Raw genomic sequence first — 19,666 nt, forward strand, 5'->3', positions numbered from 1 at the left:
CCAAACTCCTCTTTTTCTCTTAGTTATCTTTACCACTCGTGTGCTTCCTTTTCCTGGAAGCTTTACACCAACACTCAATTTTTTCCCGCTTCTTTTTCATGCCCCTTCATGAGGCGCGTCTATTAACTGTTCAGTCCTTGTGGATGGTCATGACAGTTGAGAATTTTCTTAACAAACCGGTGTTTGTTAACATGAATTAAATAGTTTGTTAACATGAATTAAATAATAGAGTTTGGCTGTATTGATTTGTCTATTTTACACCCGTTATCTTACAAATAAATCTCTTGGAGGACTTGTCAAAAGGTGTGTGTGAAGGCAGGGAGATGCTTTTTTAGTGTGCTTGGTAGGATTTTGCATACGAAGGATTTTGCATAGTAAGTTGAATTTCCTTTCCCAGAAAGACCCTGATTAGCCTGATTAGGACTGTAATACATAGCTGTACTAGCAGTGACACTTCTGCTAACGTTCTGATGCTGTCAGCATGTTATCTGAAACAAGCTCACATTTTGAGGTTCCAGTCTGTAAAGACTTGAGGATGGTTTTTGAAATTGTGGCTTATGATTTGAAAAATTAAGACAATGAAACTATATTTCTCATGCCAATGTACTTAGACTGAATAAAAAGTATATTTATCTTGTTCTTTTTAACAGGTATTTATTTCTTTTGGAATTCCTCATTTCCTGTAACTGTCTACTTTGGCTGCAATATTTGTATGCTATGTAACAAGTAACATCACTTCTACTTTTTGTCCCACTTCTTAAAAAGCACACTGTCATTAAAATCAATGCGTGTGTTTTCCAGAATTGAAGTTTTATCTTTGAGGTCATGTTTCTTGTTTCTAATGTGAATGATTTTGTCTTGGTACGCTTTAGCTTCACTGGTTGAAATTCTGGTAACAGTTTTCAGCAGATAAGTTACTGAAAGATCTCATCCTTTGTGTGTATTTGGATAAAACATTATTATTAAAGGTAATGCCACTTCTTACCTCTGATACTGACAAGTAGTGGTGACCTCTGACAAATGAGCCCATGTGCTTCCTTATTTCTGCAACAATTAGCCGGCAGTGCTGACTTGACCTCTGTCTGATAAGACTTGAACAACTTTTGTTGCGCGCTTCCTTCATCTTCCCTGGCCTGAAACCTTCTTTATTCTCTGTTGTATTCTCTGCAATCTTGTTATTGTCCTTTACTTAATTTAATCCCATCTCTTTTGCTCACTTAATGAGAATGTGCAGGTAATTGTGTCACATTAATACGTCTTGATACAACATATACTGAAAATGATCTAACTAATCCTTAGTTTCTGTTATTTTTATTACTTTAACCTTAGCTTTTATTTTACTTGAATTGTAGATGGTTTTGTGTTTCAAGTAATAGAAAGCTCGTCTTAAGAAAAGAACAGAAAAAGTAAACCCCAAAACCTTTGTATTGGCGAGCTTTGCTTCCTGACCTGGCTCGGCAGGCTTAGCTGCAGCACAAGAGAGGAGGTGGGATGTGCAGGAGGTGACTCGCCTGTGTGGTAGCAGCCGGTCGTTAAAGCAGCGAGCAGCGACGAGCAGTTGCAGATGCGATCGCATCTGCTGGGCTGGGACCACCCAGACGAGGAGCAGCAGTGTTCCAGAGGCTACTCTCCATCACAGCTGTTGCACTGATGGAAGGAATGCTATTTTTTTGAAGAGTGGTGAGATTTTATTTCCACCTTTTTTCCATCTATATTTTGCTTAGCATATCTTTGCCAGGTTTGCTGGAACCACGGTACAGCTCGAGTTTTTCACCTCTGGCCGGTCTAATTGTTGCACAAAGTAGGGACAACATAGGTTGGCTAATAGCTGTTAGGTAAGCAGAGGACATTTCTTACCCCCTTGCTCTTTCCCAGAAGGAAAGGCCAGAGAACTCCTGATGGGATAATGAAATATAAAAAGCAAGAGAGAAACTGGGGTAAATAACATTGTTATCCTTAACTGTGTCTTTTTTCTCCTTCCCAAGAACGGGGTGAAAAGTGTTCTAAATGTATGGGAAATGCAGGGAGAAAAATAACTGTGGTGCTGATTGTGGTGCTGATAGTTCCAAAAAGCGGCCTTATGAAAGGACTAGAAAATTTAACTGGGGAAAATGTTTTGACACCATATGGTATGAGGATGCTGCAGGAACAGTCTCTGAGATGAATGTAGCAGCTGATTGGCAAGGAGAGTTTAAGGTGACAAACTGACAACACCTTAGGGTGGATTGAACTTGTTTTAAAACTTACACATTTTTTTCCCCCCTTTAACTAAAGCAAAATTCAGATGGAACTGAGGTGGTAGTTTTGGATTAAAACTTAATTCTGGCAATTTCAGTGTTTTTTTTATTATTTTTAAATCCTAGAAGTCATCAAAGCTATGGATTATTTAATACTTAGGTTATTAAGAACAATACAATTTATTCCATAAAGGCTTTTACAAATGCATTTAAACTCGAGCCGTTTCACACGTTTTCTATTGTCAGATCTTCTGAAATGTTTGAAAGCTCTGTGTATGGCAAACTTGCAGTCACTGATTTAGTTGTATTCCAATGCATCTTTATTCTGTTTGATTTCAGCTGAAGGAGTATGGCATGTCATGTGTGCTAGCAGATCTGTTATGTTCCACAGCTGCAGAACTGAAATTTTACAGGCTGATTCGTTAATAAAGTTGGTACTCTGTGATGTGTAGTTTGATAGCTTGTTTTCAGAAGACTATCCAACTTCAGAAATGACAATTTGAAACTCCTGCAAAGCTTTATTGCTACTTTATTGTCAACCTGTCCATGGATATCACTAGTTTACATTCAGATACGGTCAAATGTGAAGTGCTTGTTTTGTTAAAATGCACATCATGTGTTTTGCAGGGTATGCAACTGGCTAATAAAGAGTTTCAAAGGGTATAGGTAGTTGTGTGTATATAGTTTGTCTACATCTGAAAATCATGCACATGTGAATCTTATCAATGTCTAGACTTACTGCTAATTGTAATAACAACAGTTTGGGGAGGCCTCTTTTCAAGTCAGAGCTTTGGAGCTATTTCAATTTCTGTGGCAGCCTGGTCAGGCTTTTTGCTTCCTAGTCGCGGATCCTGAAGCTTGCTATGGATGACTCCCACAATCCCTATTGGATTCTGCCTTTGGTTGTTGAACTACTAATCAATTGAGATTTAAAAAAAAAAGAAAGCTTTAGGTTCTGAGAATTGACATATTTCTATTAAGTTCTGTTACATCGATTTTTATTTTTGCTTTGATTTTTTACTGACAACCTTTTGGGTGATTGCTGCAGTATATTTTTGTTGTTGTACACTAATGTGTTGCTGCTTCAGATACTTTCCCAGTCACAGCTCTGAATTAATCTGGGTGTTTGGTCTTTCGACAGAACATAACTGTGATCTTCAAAGCTTGGGGAAATGTCTGTTACAGCTCAGTTAGTATTAACACAATGGTTATTGCAGTTGAACGCCAGCCTTTGTTCTGTGCTTGTTCCCGTTTATCTCTACCCAAAGAGGTACTTATTTTCTTAATCTTATCTACTTAATTCTTGTCACCTTTGCTAAGAGAGGAACAGAAATGATGTTTTCGTTTTGCAGTCCTCTCTCTGTTGTGCTGGGTAGAATTTGCAAGATGTCTCTGGCTGATGCTTCTTACCCTAATACCCGCTGTGTTTTTTTTCTTCCTAATACTGCAAAGTAATGATCAGTTGTGAAATGCACACTTGACAAGCTTAATTTTTAAAATTTAAATTCAATAAATAAGCTTACATTTATGCCTTCTCCAAATGAATTTCTAGTTGCTCTGTTAATAATACTATATTTCACAAGCACTTATTGCCTAAAAATTTCTAGACTTGAGGCTTTTGGAACTAATATTACTTATCAGTCCCAGTCTTCCTACTGTTACTCCCTTCCTTGACAATATAATTCTCAAGACTGACCTGGAGCGCTTGAGGTGTGGATAATGTGTGGTGCAGGGTAATCTCAGATATAGGGCAGGGCTGATGCTCAAGTCCATAGCATCTTTACTGGCCACACCCCAGTCTGCCCAAGCTCTTCTTAAAGGTGTGGCTGTAATACAGTCTAAATTAATCTAAGCCCTGTCTGTCACCCTTCCACTGGTCCCGTTGTACTTTCCTCTGTACTTGATTGCTGCTTTCAGATTCTGAATTGGATAAGCATCTGATTGCATCCTCTTTTTTTAGATCAATTACTTTGTTGCTCGTTTCCGACTCTCCATGTGACTGCATAAATGCTGGTATGAGATAGGGTGGGATTGTGTGCAGAGGCTTAGGAAAATAGGACTGTGCCACCTCAAGCTTGACATGAATTGTGGAGCTAGTTTGGAAGCTTGCTCTGAGGTGCTTCAGAGTTGACTTGTGCCATGGTGCTAGGGAGTGTTTGGATCCTTTGTGTGCCACCTGCTCTACACAAGCGTTTTCTGAGCTGCAGCCTTGTGTGCAGGCATGGATGGAACTGCACCATCACAGAGTGGGTTCTGTAACCTCGTCAAAGTATAAACCAAATTGTATTGCAGACCTTGCCTGCACATGGTAGCTATGCTTGAATACTTTTATATATAGTTCTTGTTTACAGACAATGCTTTTCTTGGCCTTCTTTTCTGAATGTATGCTACCAGATGTAAGATAACTTTTTTTACCAGATACGCTGTGCTGTAGTTTGTGAACTGAGCTGCAATAAGATGAGTGTGACCCCTCCCTTCAAGTTATTTCTGTTGTCAAAGGATCCACTGCTGGTAGCTTGTCTTACATAATAAAATGCTGATGGATTTTTTTATTCCATGTTCTTAACATGCTACTTATTTGCCTTTTAGTGCTATTCCCATTCCTGTTTAACTTTCTCAAGAAGCTGAACCTGTTCCTTTGGGGTAAGAGAGAACGAAGCTGCGTTCTACTGCCACATCTGATGGAGCTCACAGCCGCAGCCACGAGGCCAGGTTCAAAGATGGATGCTACCATGTAGTTAAAACTGCATGTATCTTGGCTTGGCGTAGTAAGCTCAGTGCAGCAGAGGAGCCTGTGGCTAGAGCCAGTCTGACAAAGCCCAGCTTCCTTTCAGAGCCTGTTCCTGTGGCTGCTTCGATCATGCGGGTATTTAGTTGGGCATAACTTCAGTCACCTGAATAGGTTAAATTATGCATGTGCTTAAGTAACACATGATTGAAGCCTTAAACTACCAATTGTGTAATTACAGAATTGTTAATCAACTTTCGGTTAGAAAAATCAGCTAATCTACAAGAGTACATGCCGTTAATGATAGTTTAATGTCAAACTGTTACCAGTTTTTCTTGTGTTCCCTGGCTGCAGTATTGCCTAAACTGTAGGTTGCAGATTTCTGTTAGACAGCAAATTTAGTTAGTCTCAACTGAAGATATTGGGAGAGTGCATGAGTAAGGGTGATCTTCTGGCCAAAAAGTTTGAGAGTTGAGTGTTCTTGAAGGAATTCCTATACTCGGTAGTAATCTCACACTAGGGGAAGAGGAATGAATCACCAATAGAAAAGCTGACAAGTACCGTAGACAACTTTCTAGGAACTTAGCATCGTTTGGTGTTGCAATGTCTCTGGATGCGGAGCTAGCTGGAAGATTTCACAAGCCTGTAGTTTACTGACTCCTGGGAATGTTCAGGGGGTTACGCTGCAGACCAGTCTGCAGGGTAGTCCTGCGAGCACTTGCCTTGGCCTGTGTGAAGGCCACTAAGCAGAGACGTGGAGGTTGGGATGGACATTAACCTCTTAAACTGGCATTAACTGGCTTTGCAGCCAGAGGCATTGAAAAGCAGAAATATCCCCTTAACTAACCTTTGTCCTTTTAATTTGTGCCAACTTCAGAAATGCTCTTGATGAGGATTTATGCTCTTGCTGTGTTAAGCAATCAGTCTGTCTTGTTCATGGTTTCTTTAATAAAAATCTTATGTAGAAAAAGTTTTTTTTTTTTTAAGTTTTCAGCTGTAGAAAAAACACGGCTTATATGCCTGTAGTTTTCCATATAAATCCTACCTCTGTATACAGAAGCTGAGGACTCTTCACTATTAAATTCTCAGTAGTTTTTTCAACTGCATTAGTGAAACATTGTGGTCTTTTTATGTTACTTACATAGGATGCAGAAAACAGTCCTCACCTGTTTCCTGGTTTGGGCTGCCAGCTGGTGAACAGGTGAATGTTCTGCAGTGGTGAAGGCTGCTAACAAATGAGTCATTGTCTGAATGCATAATCTGGTTGTGCTTAGTGTTTTCTAGCCCTTGAGAGAAATATTTGGTACTAGTATAATCATAATAGTACGTGGTCGGACAACATGATACAATAAACTTTGGGCAGTGCTGTCTTCCTGGTATAGAAACTGTGCCAGACAGAAGCTTTTCTGCCATCAGAAGAATCTTGTTTTCATGTTGTAGAAAAATGTTTTCTGATCACACGCACATAGATGGTATGCAGAATACAGGTAGACTTTGTGGAGAAGGGGGAGAATTCTCCACAAAAGCTAATTAGGCAGTGATTTCCTAGGCTTCCTCAGTGGAGACTGTGGGGGATTCAGAGCAGTCTCTTTGCCTATTCTCTTGAGTGTCATTACTGGATTTCTCAGTTTTTTTCCTGTCAAATATAAAGATCTTGCATATGGAACAAGAAAAGTAGTTTGTAATTAATGTATTAGGAGTTAGTTGGGTTTTGATCATACCATGAATTAGCAAGAATCATCTTCAGTGCCAGATGAGAACAGGTGCTGTTCTCAAATCCAGGGTATCTGCTCACCTAAAATATGACCTTAGGCAATATGTTCTTGCTTCATTGGCAGCTCTCTGAGAAATAAAGAAATACTGTCTTAGCTTCCTTTCTTTCCTGAACATCAGGATACAGGTGCTTAAAAAGAATACTTTTTTTGTGTGTGTGACAGATCTGTAGTCTTTTCCTGGGTGCCTAGAGGAAGTGTGCTTTGGGGGGATTTTTTGGATGTACCTTGTATGCTTTCATCAGCTCCACTGGTTTGCTAACCCAGTATCTTGCTGCTACCAAAGGGGATATCCCCATTCCCTTGTTCCCACCCTGATCAAGGCCATGTCTTTACTCCTTTTCCCCTCTCGAGGTACAAGATCAGTATAGCTTGGACAGGCTTTTGAGCCACATACCACTCAGCATTGGTGAGTTTTACTGTGAGTACTCTGGAAGAAATGGTAATAAACAGAAAACACTTACAAAGTGCAAGTGGTATTGTGATCTCTCAGTGTAATTTAATTAGTTGTTCCCCCAACCCTGGGGAAAAAAAATCCAAAACAAAAAAGCCAAAGAAAGAAAGGTTGTTTTATTTCTAAAAATCACATTTTTAATTTGAGTGGTTATTTAGGCTTGTGGTATTTAACATAGCTGTATTGCAGGTAGTTCTGTTCTGTGAGTAACCTGCAGTTCTGCATCAGCATTTGGTGAGAGAACTGAAAAGCCATAGCTTGTTCTAGCTGCTGTAGAAGATACCTGTATCACTGTGCAATAAACAAAAATTAAGAGATAACACTGAGATAGTAAATTGCACATCCTAGAGAACTGCTTGCATTGCTTCGTTACACTTTCAGTTAGTGAATGGGCTTTTGGAATGGATCTCTTTTTTTTTATGTTTCAAAATTTTGTTTTCCTGAGCTGATCTTCCTTTTGCCAAATATTTTTAGTTTTCCCTACTAGAGCAAAAAGGGAGTTTTCATCCTCACGGGTTATTTTGCTTTTTAGTTGGTATTGTTGGACCCAAAACTGTGATAAAATTAGGATGTCCATGCTGTTATCTTAATTAGCAGTGCTGTGTGCATGTGGAGGATGGTATGATAGGAAGCTTTGTAGTGCTTTTGGTAAATGATGTAGTAAAATGGTACATTTCAGCAGTCTGAGTATTAGCTTGGAGATAAAATTAATGACTTCAAGATCTTTCACAATACATACCGTTGTGTAGGTTTTACCATTTTGACTACTGTATTTAAAAGAAACATTTGTGAAGAGGGATGTAGTTGAGACATTGAAAATCTGCTAATAAAAAAGTGGTTGAACACTAAAGGGAAAATCAGTGTAAAAGAATATTTCAGCAGTCAGTGTGAGGTTGTGATGGAAAGCTCAATTTTTATTTTAAGATTCGCCTAATGAGAAATCAACAGAATGAGACACAGTGGCTCAAACAGCTGTTCAAAACAGAGCCTCAAAAACAGAGGCTGGAAATGTTAAAAAATGCCTAAATAAGCATTATGTATTATTTCAGACAGTAATTAACTGCTTTCACATTTGCCTGAGTAAATCCAGTTGTTTCTTCTTTGCACTTTTCTACAGTAAACAAACTACTTCACTAGTTTTTACAGGTAACTTTATCTTTTGAAAAGAGTTGAGGTATATGGATGTCTCTAGAATGCTGTCAGGCTATTTATGCCCCAAGATGAGGACTGTAGCCAGCATCCACTTTTGAGCAAATGTGGATCTAGCTGGCTTTGTCAGGAGAACTCATTCTCTGTCTTGACAGACAATTAAAATGTAACTGAATTCACTAGCTCTTTGTTAGAGAGCTGAATTTAAAAATGCATAAGTCTCTAATTCTACAGTAGGTGAATTCTACTACAGCAAATTCTTGTTTCGGCTTGTTTTTCTCCCACCTTATCCTATTTTCTCCCTCCTATTGTAATCTCCCAAGAGCTCTGTTCACTGTAGAGCGCTGACCAAAGTGTTCACTTCCCCTTCTGTAGCCAGCTGGTACTGGCACACTGGTGTGCATGCACGTACGGACAGGGAGAACATGGAGAACAGGAGTGAAGCCAGTCTGCCCCATCACACCTCCATGGTCTTACCTGAGTAACACGTGTGCTCCCCTTAGCAAGGAAGTGAAGGCAGTTCAGGGGTTGTATGACTACCTTCTATCTCCCTCAGGCATCAAGTCCAATGCTGATATTTTGAATACTAGGCTGGTTCCAGGCTAGCATTATTTTCTGCTCTGAGATGACTTGCATAACTTATACGAAGTGCTGTGTTTTGTTGTGCTGCCTTTTTTTTTTTTTTTTAAATGGTGCTCTCTGTTAAAGTGAACAAAATTCCAAATCTGTTCAGGTAGTTCTTTGCTTGTTTGATGATGGACCTCTTTCTTAATGTTAGTAGTTTTGATTATAAGAATAAATTTTTCACTGATACTGTGTCTAAAGTTATGTGAAATTTCATCATCCTTAGCAGTGGTCTGGTGCTGTCACCTATTTCACTTGTATGTTCTCTTGGTTGTCCCTCTAATCTGTGCTATTCAGAGAAATGTTATGAATCTGTAATAATTTAACTGTGGCTAAAACACAAGGCTTCCTTGTTGGATTTATTTTTTAAAATTTTATTTTTTAGGTATTCAAAGGGTTGTTTGAGGCTCGGTATGTCAAAAATTCCATAGTGATAACAAGTTTCCATTGCTCTAGTGAGTTAATAATAGCCTACTTAAGTCAGCAGGCACCAAAATCTTTGCTGTGATGATAGAAAAGTACCTTTCTTCATACAACATGAAAAATAAGTCTCATCTGTAAATGGAACAGGCTAAGAAAGTGGTAGAGCAAGACCAACAGCATCCACCCTTCTACCTTGCTTTTGTAGTTGTGATGTGCTTCAGCACATAATGCATTAATCAGATGTTCATGCACTTCATGAAACAAAAAGGGAGGACTGTCTTTAAATCTGCAGCTCAAAGGGAGCTGAAGCACATGCTCTGCACTAGGTGAAGTGAACTTGCAGCCTCTACTCTGTATATGAGTAGTGGCTGCCCAAGCTGAGCTTTTATCATCTGGGAACAGTCAAAAGCAAATTGAGGGGAGGATTAATGATTTGGCTGGTTGCAAGAACCCTTTCCTGTTGCTTTTTTTCCAGAGGTGGCCACTGCTAACTCCTCTGTTGTAGGTGTGCATTCCCTATGTGATGAGGAAGGGACTGGAAATGGACTGGGGAGGACAGCCAACAGAACCAGGCTGTGTGAATTGTTTTACCTCTGAAAGTGTGCCCCAAGCCTCAGTCCTTCCAAAAATAAACCCAGAGTTTATAGGATTGTCTGTTCATACACTGTGTGGCACATGTAAGGTACGCCCAGCACTTGCCAGAAATGTGGGGTATGAACCAAACTAATTCTTTCGTGTGGAGTAGGTCCGGTGAGGCAGGAAGTGCAGAGGTTTTAGCAGCCATGCAGTGTGTGCCATTGGTCCCTGTGGGAAGGACCAGGCAGAGTGGCCAACCTTGATATCCCCTGGAATTATATGACCCACTTAAAAAGGCTTGGCATCGTTTCTGTTGTGTGTTGGTGAGTAGGTGTGCTGGCTCTACCTTCCTGCTGGTCTTTTTTTCAGAGTGTAGGCTTGCAGTCTGCATCAGTGGTAAGATTAGAACAACTGCAGCTAAATCGCTGGTGTCGAGAGAGGTGAAGAGGATGCAGAAAATACAATTGTGTTGCTGTAGGCAAGGCAGGAAAAGTAGCCTGTGTGTTTAAAAACGTAGGAGATCTGGGATTGGTTTATATGAGTGTTGCAACATAATTAAAAATGGCTTTTGAATGAGGGACCCTCATTGGAAAGAAGCAGGAACTGTATGACAGGTTTGAATATATTTCTGTGTACTTTTGCTGTGTGGTAGTTTTGTCTTTTTTTTTTTTTTTTAATGTCTTATTTGAATTAAGTTAAAAATGCTGGCTGAAAAGCTGTAGCTATATTTTCCTTGCTGTTACTGCCACATGTACCCTTTCTATCCTTTTCTTTCATCCACAGTTCCAAGTTTTAGAGAGTAAAGAATTTAATCTTCTCTGAAAACTATGGTTCGTTGCTCTACATCATAGTTTATCTACATGTTGTTTTGAAATACTTTATGGAATGTATCAAAATATGATTGGTCTGGGAGCTCAAAGTAATTTATAGATTCGTTAAGCTAAAATTTTTTAGCTTGGTGTTTTGTTAGTTGGGAGAACTGCAAATAAATAATTTTGAAGTCTATTTATTTACTCTAGTTTACAGCATTGAAACTGGTTTGCTTTCCAAATTCTGTTGATGAATGCTAGCAAATAAACATTTTTTTAAATGCCATGTAAAGATGATGTATGCATTTTAAGATTTAATACTTTCTTAAAAGGAGGAATAATTTTATTGAGTGGTTTACCTGCAGAAGAGCACAGACCTTCATTTTTAAAAAAAAAAGTCATTTAAAAATATGCTGGATTGCTCTGAGTTTCCTAGTGAAGGACCTGTATTGCTGTTAGAAGATAACTTTCTGAATAATGTGGGTAAATTGCATAGAGTTTGAATATAATAAAAAATTCCCCAAAATATTAAGTCTGTGGGTTTTAATCTGGTGCATTAGGATTAAAGATAACAGGTTCAGAATGTTAAAGTCTGTATATGAAATTATAGTCTGAATAAAATCTACTAAAAAACCTCCAAATAGCTCAATTTTATGCTTTGTGATTGCACGGCAAAAAAACTCTCACAGAAGCAGCAGTTCTCCAAATAGCACATTGGAATAATTTTAATCAAGTCTGAGAGCTGTAAAAATCCCCTTTGACAAATCCCAGGTATTCCTTGCATCCAGAACTGCACATGGATTTGGAGAGTTCTGTGGTGACTGTGTTACGTCAGAGAAGAGCTTGCTGAAACAATGGCTACTCTGTTAGAGACCTGGATTGCAGTGAGAACTGTTCAGAGCAAATCTCCTGAACTGTTTCATAAAGAATAGGATTGTTGAAGGTTTGTTTTTGGCAGTAAGGGGGCCATTGATAAAAAGATTTGTATCTCTCCTTGCTGGCTCACTTGAGGACTGCTTCTGAATACACTGTGCAGGAGAATTGATAGAAGACTTTTCTCTGACTGCCCTTTTCCTTCTCTGCTTCCTCAACCGTTTTTAAATAAAATAAAGTGATTTGGTTTTTTTTTGCTGTTGAGCAATGTATTTTCAGGACAGTAGGCACTACTTTCACTGAAGAAGTCTTTTGACCCAGAAAACTAGAGCTATTTGATTTCTTATGAGTCAAGTAAAGATAGGTGGATCTTTCTGCTGAGAACAAGATCTTCAACATAGCAGAGACATCTTTCGTGGATGATGGGGTCTGTCTGTCTGAGCCCACCGGGCTCCGTGACAAGAGGTGCCCCAATGGGCTTGGGGGGTGGAGGGGGAACAAACAAACAAACAAAACCCCAGAAAAACACAAAACAAACAAACCAGCCAACAAGAAACCTCACAAAACCAGAAATCCAGCTTGCTTGTAGATGAGGCTGGTAGTTGTTTCCAAATCATAATGAAGCCATCCTGATGTGCACAGCAGGTAAAACATCCTTGCAAAAGTTTTAATTTGTAGTGCATTAAACAACAATTTAAGATTAATGACAATCCTTGTCATTTAGAGTGACATAGTTCACAGGGATACATTAAAGCACTCTGTATAGATATAATTTGGCATTGGAATAATATTTGGGCTTTTTGTCTTTCTAGTATTGCACCTATCCATACTTTCAATAGAATTTACTTGAAAAATAGGTAAAGTTGTCTGGTATTCTATTTATTGATCAGGAACAAAAATTTTGTAGGCTTTTTGTGTGTTGTGTATTCTCTGGATAGATAGCACTGTTATTATTCAGCAGAGAGCCTTTTAAATATCGTTTGTAAGGCTAGCTGGCTAAACGCTTTTTTTCCCCTTTTTTTTTTTTTTAAAAACTCAAAACAAAAAACCTCAAACAGTAGTTATGGTGGTATGTACTTTTAAATTGCAAGGAAAGCAGAAGTAAATTAAATGTCTGGGTTTTTTTCTGAAGCCAAGGATTTAAAACAAACCTTACCAAATATATGGCATCAAGCTGCCTACCTTCTTCTTTTTTCCTCCCATCTGCTTATTTACCTAATGTTAGCAGAAGTTCTGAAGACTTTCCTCAAATGATTGAGTTGTGCTCTGCTAATGTTAGTAATACAGGAGTTCAGGTATTTTCTTTGAGTAATGTAGGCATAACTGTCTTTCAGATAATTCTCCACTTAATACACAGTAGCTTAGTTAGCTCATCCTGGAATGCATGTTTTCAGTATCGTACAGTTAATTTGTTCTAAGAAAAGTCCAAGTGTCATCCCCAAAATAGGGTGTTTTATGTGGTGTGCAAAGCCAGTTGACTTTGCTGTTGTTTTTGACTCTGTCCTTCTGACATCAGAGGCACTTTGCCTGGAGCAGGGGTCTTGATTCCTGAAGGGTTTGAAGCCCATGCTGAGACTGTTTGGATTGCAACCTAGCCTGCGATTTATTTATGGCACCCCTTGCCACAAGAAGCTTTATGAATTCTAAATTACCTGGCATGTGTTAGTTTAATTTGTATCATGTACATCCTGGTTATTTGGCTTTATTTGATTTTATTAGCTCTATTGAGTATAAAAGCGGTAAGATAAAGGTTTGTTTGGAATTTCTGTCTTTCAGCTATAGTTGCAGAAGCCCAGTGCTCAGTCAGGGGTTAGATGGCTGGGTAGGGATCACAGCTCAGTCTCATGGTGTAGCACGTGTCTGGCTAACGGAGTGGGATTCTTAGATAAGAGATCCTCTTGTAAATCATGAACAGAGTGTGTGCAGTATGGATAGTTATATAAGAAGCAGTAACTTGTCAGTGGACATTTCCTCGACTACACAAGCTAAAGGATGTTCATAGTACAGAATGTCTCTTAGAAATGTTTTGAAATCTGTCTTGTTGGTTGTAAGTGCCCTAGGCAGATAGGGCTGCTCTGCGGCAGCGCTGGCGGGAGCATTTGTGCCGCAGCTTCCACCCTCTCTTCTCTTCACGCTTGCTAAAACTTTCCGTGTATTTTCTTTCACCCAAATTGAATGACAATTTTTTTAAAAAAAAATTGAGGTAATGGGGAAATCTGTTTACAAGTAAAAACCAAATACAATCAGAAGATCTTTTCCTTTAAAAACTGTTGCATGTATTGAACTGCCATATGGTATAAGCAGAGACTTGAAAGATGAAATATGAGATACCATAGAAAGTGATAGGACTTCTAAATTTGAAACTGAGGTCTCTGCAATCGGTAATTGATACCTTTATTATCACTCTTCCATAAAGGTCACAGCTTGGAATATTATTTTTTAATCCAGGTCAGTTTCCCAATTAAGTGGGTCAGCTTCATAGAAGAATTGTCAGCAGAACTTCTGGGCTGGTATGCAGTGGTGCAGGTTTGAGAGAGATAGATTTAGGATAACTTAAATTTTGGTTTTGTTAACAGGTAGTCTGTAACTTTTAAGCCTCCCTACAGTATCCCATATGAGTAGAAAGAGTAAAGAGATACTTTTGTACATGAACAAGTTCATGATTGCCAGCTGTACAGTACAGCTGCCGTATTTGTGTTCATTGACATCTGTGCAGGTTATTTTGAGAACCTGCCAAACAGGAAGGCTTACTTCCTATGCAGAAAATAATTCAGACCAAACTTGTTTGATAAACTTGGAAAATTTCACAACAGTTTGATAAGGCCTTGTCATACTGTTGTGCATAATTGCTGCCTTGTTAGAACTTACTATCTTACTATTCTAATAAGTTAAAGGCTGTTATAAATGCTTAGGTGAGTTGAAAGGGGAGTGGTAGGTGGTTTAGATTTTTTTTTCTGAGACCTGATCTCGTACTGTATTTTGCTTCTATTCATCTGTAACCTGTTACATACAAAACCTTAAATTATAGTTAGCTGTGTGTTAAAAGTTTAATTCTACAAGGGACTTGCTAAAAATATCCATTATGAATGTCAGTGAAGATAACATAAGGAATTCGTTGCATCTTGAGCAGGTACACAAAGTTTCTGTTACTGATGCTTTGGAGAGTTAATGCTATTCCTGAATCAAAAAATAGGTAACGCTAAAATGGCTGTGGTAAAACTTCCACCTGTTGCAAAAGGCTGTGGGATTATTTTGGCATTTAGATGCTTCCAGAAGTCAGAAATACTGTGGTTGGGCACATTCTCTTGAGTTTGCAGTTCAGCAATCACAAGTTAAGTTTTGTTTCAAATAGCAATTACAATTATTTCAGCACTTGTGAAACTCTCATGAAAGGACTTATTTATTGGAAATAGTTTCGAGTATTTCCTTTAATCACGATAACCAGAGTCAGTATATCTCTTCTAGCTTATTGAATCAAATCTATGTGCTTTTTGTTTCTTGAAGTTCTTTTAGAGGTATTGAAAGACACAATGAACTTTGTCTGGTCAGAAATCAGTACAACCAGAGTCAGGTATCTTGCATAATCCTTTATGGTTTGAAGACTGAGAAAAAGCTGTGTTGCCCACTTTGGGTCTAGGAGCTAGTAAGTTACTACAGTACATCTTCCAAAAAGTTAAAGTTAAGGTTTTTTTTGATGTGCAGACAAGATCTTGCCAACATGTACTGCTAAGAAGTCTTAATGTGGTGAAATTTTCATAGGTAACTCACCTATAGGAAAAAGATAGTGAAGGTAGTTTTGGAATAATATTAATTATGTTGACATTTTTCTTCTAAATCTTAAATTTTATTTGATTTGAAATGTATGGGGAAAATCTGGAAAGCTAAGGTTTTTTTTTTCTTCAATATGCAAGTTTGAAAGGAAAGTAAATAGTTGAAAAGTAACTCATTATATGTTGATGCTACTTATGCTTTTTACTAAAATCTGACCATATTTTGGAGGGGAGGGTTCATAGTTCCTTTTTTCCTCACCCTTTTCTTTCCTTTTTCTTGAATAGCAACACTACAGAGCTCATTGTATTGAGAGCTGCTGACCCATGTTGCTCATAATCATCGTGTAAGGTGTGCCTTTTAAAATACACTAGCAAACCAGAGCACGCCAATCGGCAGGAGTTGCCTCCCTGCTGGAAGAAGAATTTAAGAGGTGTAGTTGTGTATGCTGCAGAGATGATTAAAAAGCTTCAATTAAAGAGTTAGTAACTTTTCTAAAATGATCTGATAACTTGCATATTGATTTTTGACTACTGACTTGATCTGCTGTTTTAACTTAATCTTCAGCTGATGAGGAAGTATTTCTTAGATGTAATTGTTGCAACTAATTTATCTTAACAGCGTTCTCACATCATCTTCCTTTTTCTGGTCATCATGGGAACATTACATAATTGTAGTTCTTACTTACAGGGAAGTCAATACTGTGTATCAGTTCTTCCCACACTGTCAGTGTGATCTTTGCCTGTTTATGGGAAACTCTCATTCTGTTCTCTTCTTGGTTTGCCTTTTTTAGTTTTGTTTTGTTTTCCCTTCCTTGGCTGAAAACAAGACTCTGTAATTAGCAAGTTCTGTGTAAAATATCTTGTGGTAAAGATTAATCAGTGTACAGGAGTGCTTCTGGAGAGAGTCTCGTTTTAACAAATTAAAAGTTCCAAGTGAGTTTTAATAACATAGAGCCTCTCAATGTAAGTATCACAGGTGTACTCATGCTTTGCTGAAAATAATTCCACTACTGAATATTAGAGAGAAATATCATTGAGTGGTTAAAACTGTAAATTCTTTATGGTAAAACTCATCAATGGTTTGTTTTTTTAAAACTTCATCATTTATTATGAAAAGTGGTGTTGCATATTGTGAGCCAACGTTCCTTGGCCCAGCTTTGATCACCATGTAATAATAAAATTATATTGCATGGGGCAATTGACACACACAATTACTTGTGGTTTATATACCTCAGGTTTCGCTATCTACCATATTATGCCTGTGATAGCTTGCTGCAAGGTGTGGTTTTAGCCAGCTGTCTGAAACACTGAAGTATTAAATTACTGTTCTTTATCTTTTTGTATTTCAGAGGAGCTGCAGAGTTATGTAAGGTTAAAGTACTGCAATGTTAAAATAACAACCTATACAAGACCTCAGTTTTAAGAAATGAGGTACAAAAATACATGCCCATATAAGCAGTGGGGAAACTCAGCTAGGTGGAAAGCAGCTTCCAGAACTGGGGTTTGTGGCACAAAGGCTAAGGCTTAATACTGCTAAAAACTACTGAAGTACTATTTCCCCCTAATAGAGGGGGAGGCTAAAATTTGGACTACCTACTCTATATATACGTTTACATATAATATGATATGCATGTATGAATGTGCATATACACATAAATCAAATTTCTTGTGATAACACTGCTAGTCTTCTGATAAAGAAGAGATAAAGCCATTTTGAGTTCCGCTCATATAAGGAACACATGTCCTAGGAAATACCCAGCTTCTGCATGGAAAATGATGTGCCTCTTTTCTTATCCAAGAGCCTAGGGGAATGCTACTAAAGATTAGAGATTAATTTTGAGAATAGCATAGAAAGAGATCTTCTCCTTCAGAAGCCTCTTAAGAGTCAGTCACTTTGATCTTCTGCTCCAAAGGGCGGGGGGGGGAGGAAAAGAAAAATAAAAAAGAGAGGGAAAAACACCACACATCTAATAGAATCCTTAATAACACCATATTTGCATATGTCTAATATCCTGATTTTTCCCTTGCTAGGTTTTCTTTCTTTTTCCTTTGCAACAGCATTGTTTCCTGTGTGTAAGGAAAGGAGGTAGGACAGTAATGAATAATGGCTTGGTCTGTTTATTCCGGGTGCTTAATTTAAATGCAAAATACATGGTGTGAGTGCTCATTCTATTTATGGCTCTTCTTCCCTGCCGTAGTTTGTCCATATGGATGGTGCATCTACCTTTCTCCTACCCTTCTTTCTCTCTTGTGGAATGCCTGTATCCTGTAACTTTCCATCCTCCTTGGAGGAAATGGGTGGCCCTCTTAATGTTAAGACAGAAACTGGAGCAGCACTTTGTTGCTGTCTTGAGAGATTCGTAGTCAAAGTTCACTAAAACAAAATACTGGGAGGAGATCATGATGTGGGAAGGATCTGCTGAGTCTGGGAAATGTTTTGAAAGAGGGTGGGCATTAGGCAGTTTTTTCAGGGGCCTGTATTAAAGTTAGCTGGTATATTTTTTCTTCTGATAATTTCTCTATTATTTTAAAACTGATCTTGAAATTGTGGTGAGTGAAAAGCCATCCGTCTTTACTGAATCTTTTCTTACAGTATATCTGAAAAACATGTTGTTAGCAATGAAGAAATTTTAATGTGACCTTAATAAGGATTTAAAGCAATATTGCATAAGCTGCAAATCTGCATCTCAAGACTTTTTCTTGATTTTAGTTAGTAAAAATAATGTCCAAGTTCCTTTCCCAATGCATTGCAGAAATGTGACATAAACACTGGGCATGATGCATATTGTTTAGCATATAATCCTGAGATTATCATGTAAGACAATGTGACATGTATGTTTAAAGCAATGGAAATGCAGTTATATCCAGCTGTTACAATAAGTAGGCATTTGAATAAGTAAACACCCTTAATTTCATGTTTTGGAACATGTTTCAAGTTTAAGCTTAAAACACAGCTTAGAGACGCTAATTAAATTTGCTTATTGAAATGAAAACTTTTTTCGTGAAGAGTGGATAGCTGTTACTACTAGAGAAGATTGCCAATGGTTTTAGAAAATTTCAGGATGAAAATTTTACTTCATTGAAGAGGTAAAGAGGTTAGAGTTACTGTTATCTCAGTCTAGTGCAGTTAATTTTATAAAAATTTAACTGCATGTTTTTTTCTTAGCGCGATAGGGAAACTTTTTGAAATGGTTTGGATTTTTTTGTTACATATGTATTTGGGTATTTCAGATATTTGCTATTTACATGTTAGCTTTGAAAAATGTCTGGATTTTAAAGGATTTGTGTACATAATAAGTGTTGATTCTGGTTATCTCAACTTTTAGGTTTTTGTGAGATTTTTTTTTTAGGCTCATAAATAGTTTTGTTGGTTTCTGAGAGCAAAACATTAAATGACAGTGTAACTTCTTTAGGTTAGACACTACTTGCCTTTATCTTTAAATTAAAAAAAACCCTCATATTCTAACTTGTTTCCTTGAAAAGCATTTTATTTTCCTTTGTAAAGTTGTATGATTAGTGTTTTATAATTCTGTTAAACTTTTTATTTTTCAGTCCCAGAAATCCTGGATAGAAAATACTTTCACGAAGAGGGAGTGTGTGTATATTATACCAAGTTCAAAAGACCCCCACAGGTAAATGAGAAATGATGCAAAAATTCATTGCTGCTCTTCAGAATTAAAAAAGTCAGTAGTGTAAAGAGACTTGTTGTGGTTTAACAAGAGTGTACAGTAGATGTTTGGACTTGAGACTTTATCTGTATAAAATACTGTCTTTATTTCAGTCTTCTGTGACTGGACATTGTTAGTCTTTGTCTCTGTCTTGGACTTCTTTTCTTTTTTGCACTTTGGCACGGCAGAAATCTCTACTGAATGTTCCCCTGTTCTTTTTAATGTTCATGATGTGTCTATGCTGCGGGGGTTTTGTAATTTTTTCTTTTTTTTTTTTTTTTTTTTTTTTGGTTGGTGGCATAGTTCTGAAGTCAGAAAGTCTCATAGAGATCTCCTCTACTGGAATTTCAAGAACAGCAGCATGAATGTAGGGTGAAGTGTAAAAGTAAACCTGGCAGTTCAGGAAGAAGGGGTGAAAGTTTTGTAGAACAATAAAAAAACCCAAGAATCGTGGTGGTTGAAAACTACAAAACAGAGGCTGAAGAACTATTTGCTTCCAGGGAAGATAGGTAAAATAAGAACAGTTCAGATATCAGAAGTTTTTGTGTGGTATCTAGTAATTTTTCATCCCTAAGTTCTGTAG

General features: G+C 37.8%; 1 protein-coding gene across 1 annotated transcript in view; it reads left to right on the top strand.

Annotated features, from left to right (window-relative positions):
* The first annotated feature begins 18,973 nt into the window (after positions 1 to 18,973).
* LOC103777125 (transient receptor potential cation channel subfamily M member 7-like) overlaps positions 18,974 to 19,666 on the top strand; it is a 7,380-nt gene continuing 6,687 nt past the window's right edge. The window contains exon 1 of the mRNA XM_008944669.1: positions 18,974 to 19,047. The gene's annotated coding sequence lies outside the window, so the exon portion shown is untranslated. The remainder of the gene's footprint in view (positions 19,048 to 19,666) is intronic.

The sequence above is a fragment of the Merops nubicus genome, unplaced genomic scaffold, assembly GCF_000691845.1.
Source record: "Merops nubicus isolate BGI_N331 unplaced genomic scaffold, ASM69184v1 scaffold1860, whole genome shotgun sequence".
NCBI lineage: Eukaryota > Metazoa > Chordata > Aves > Coraciiformes > Meropidae > Merops > Merops nubicus.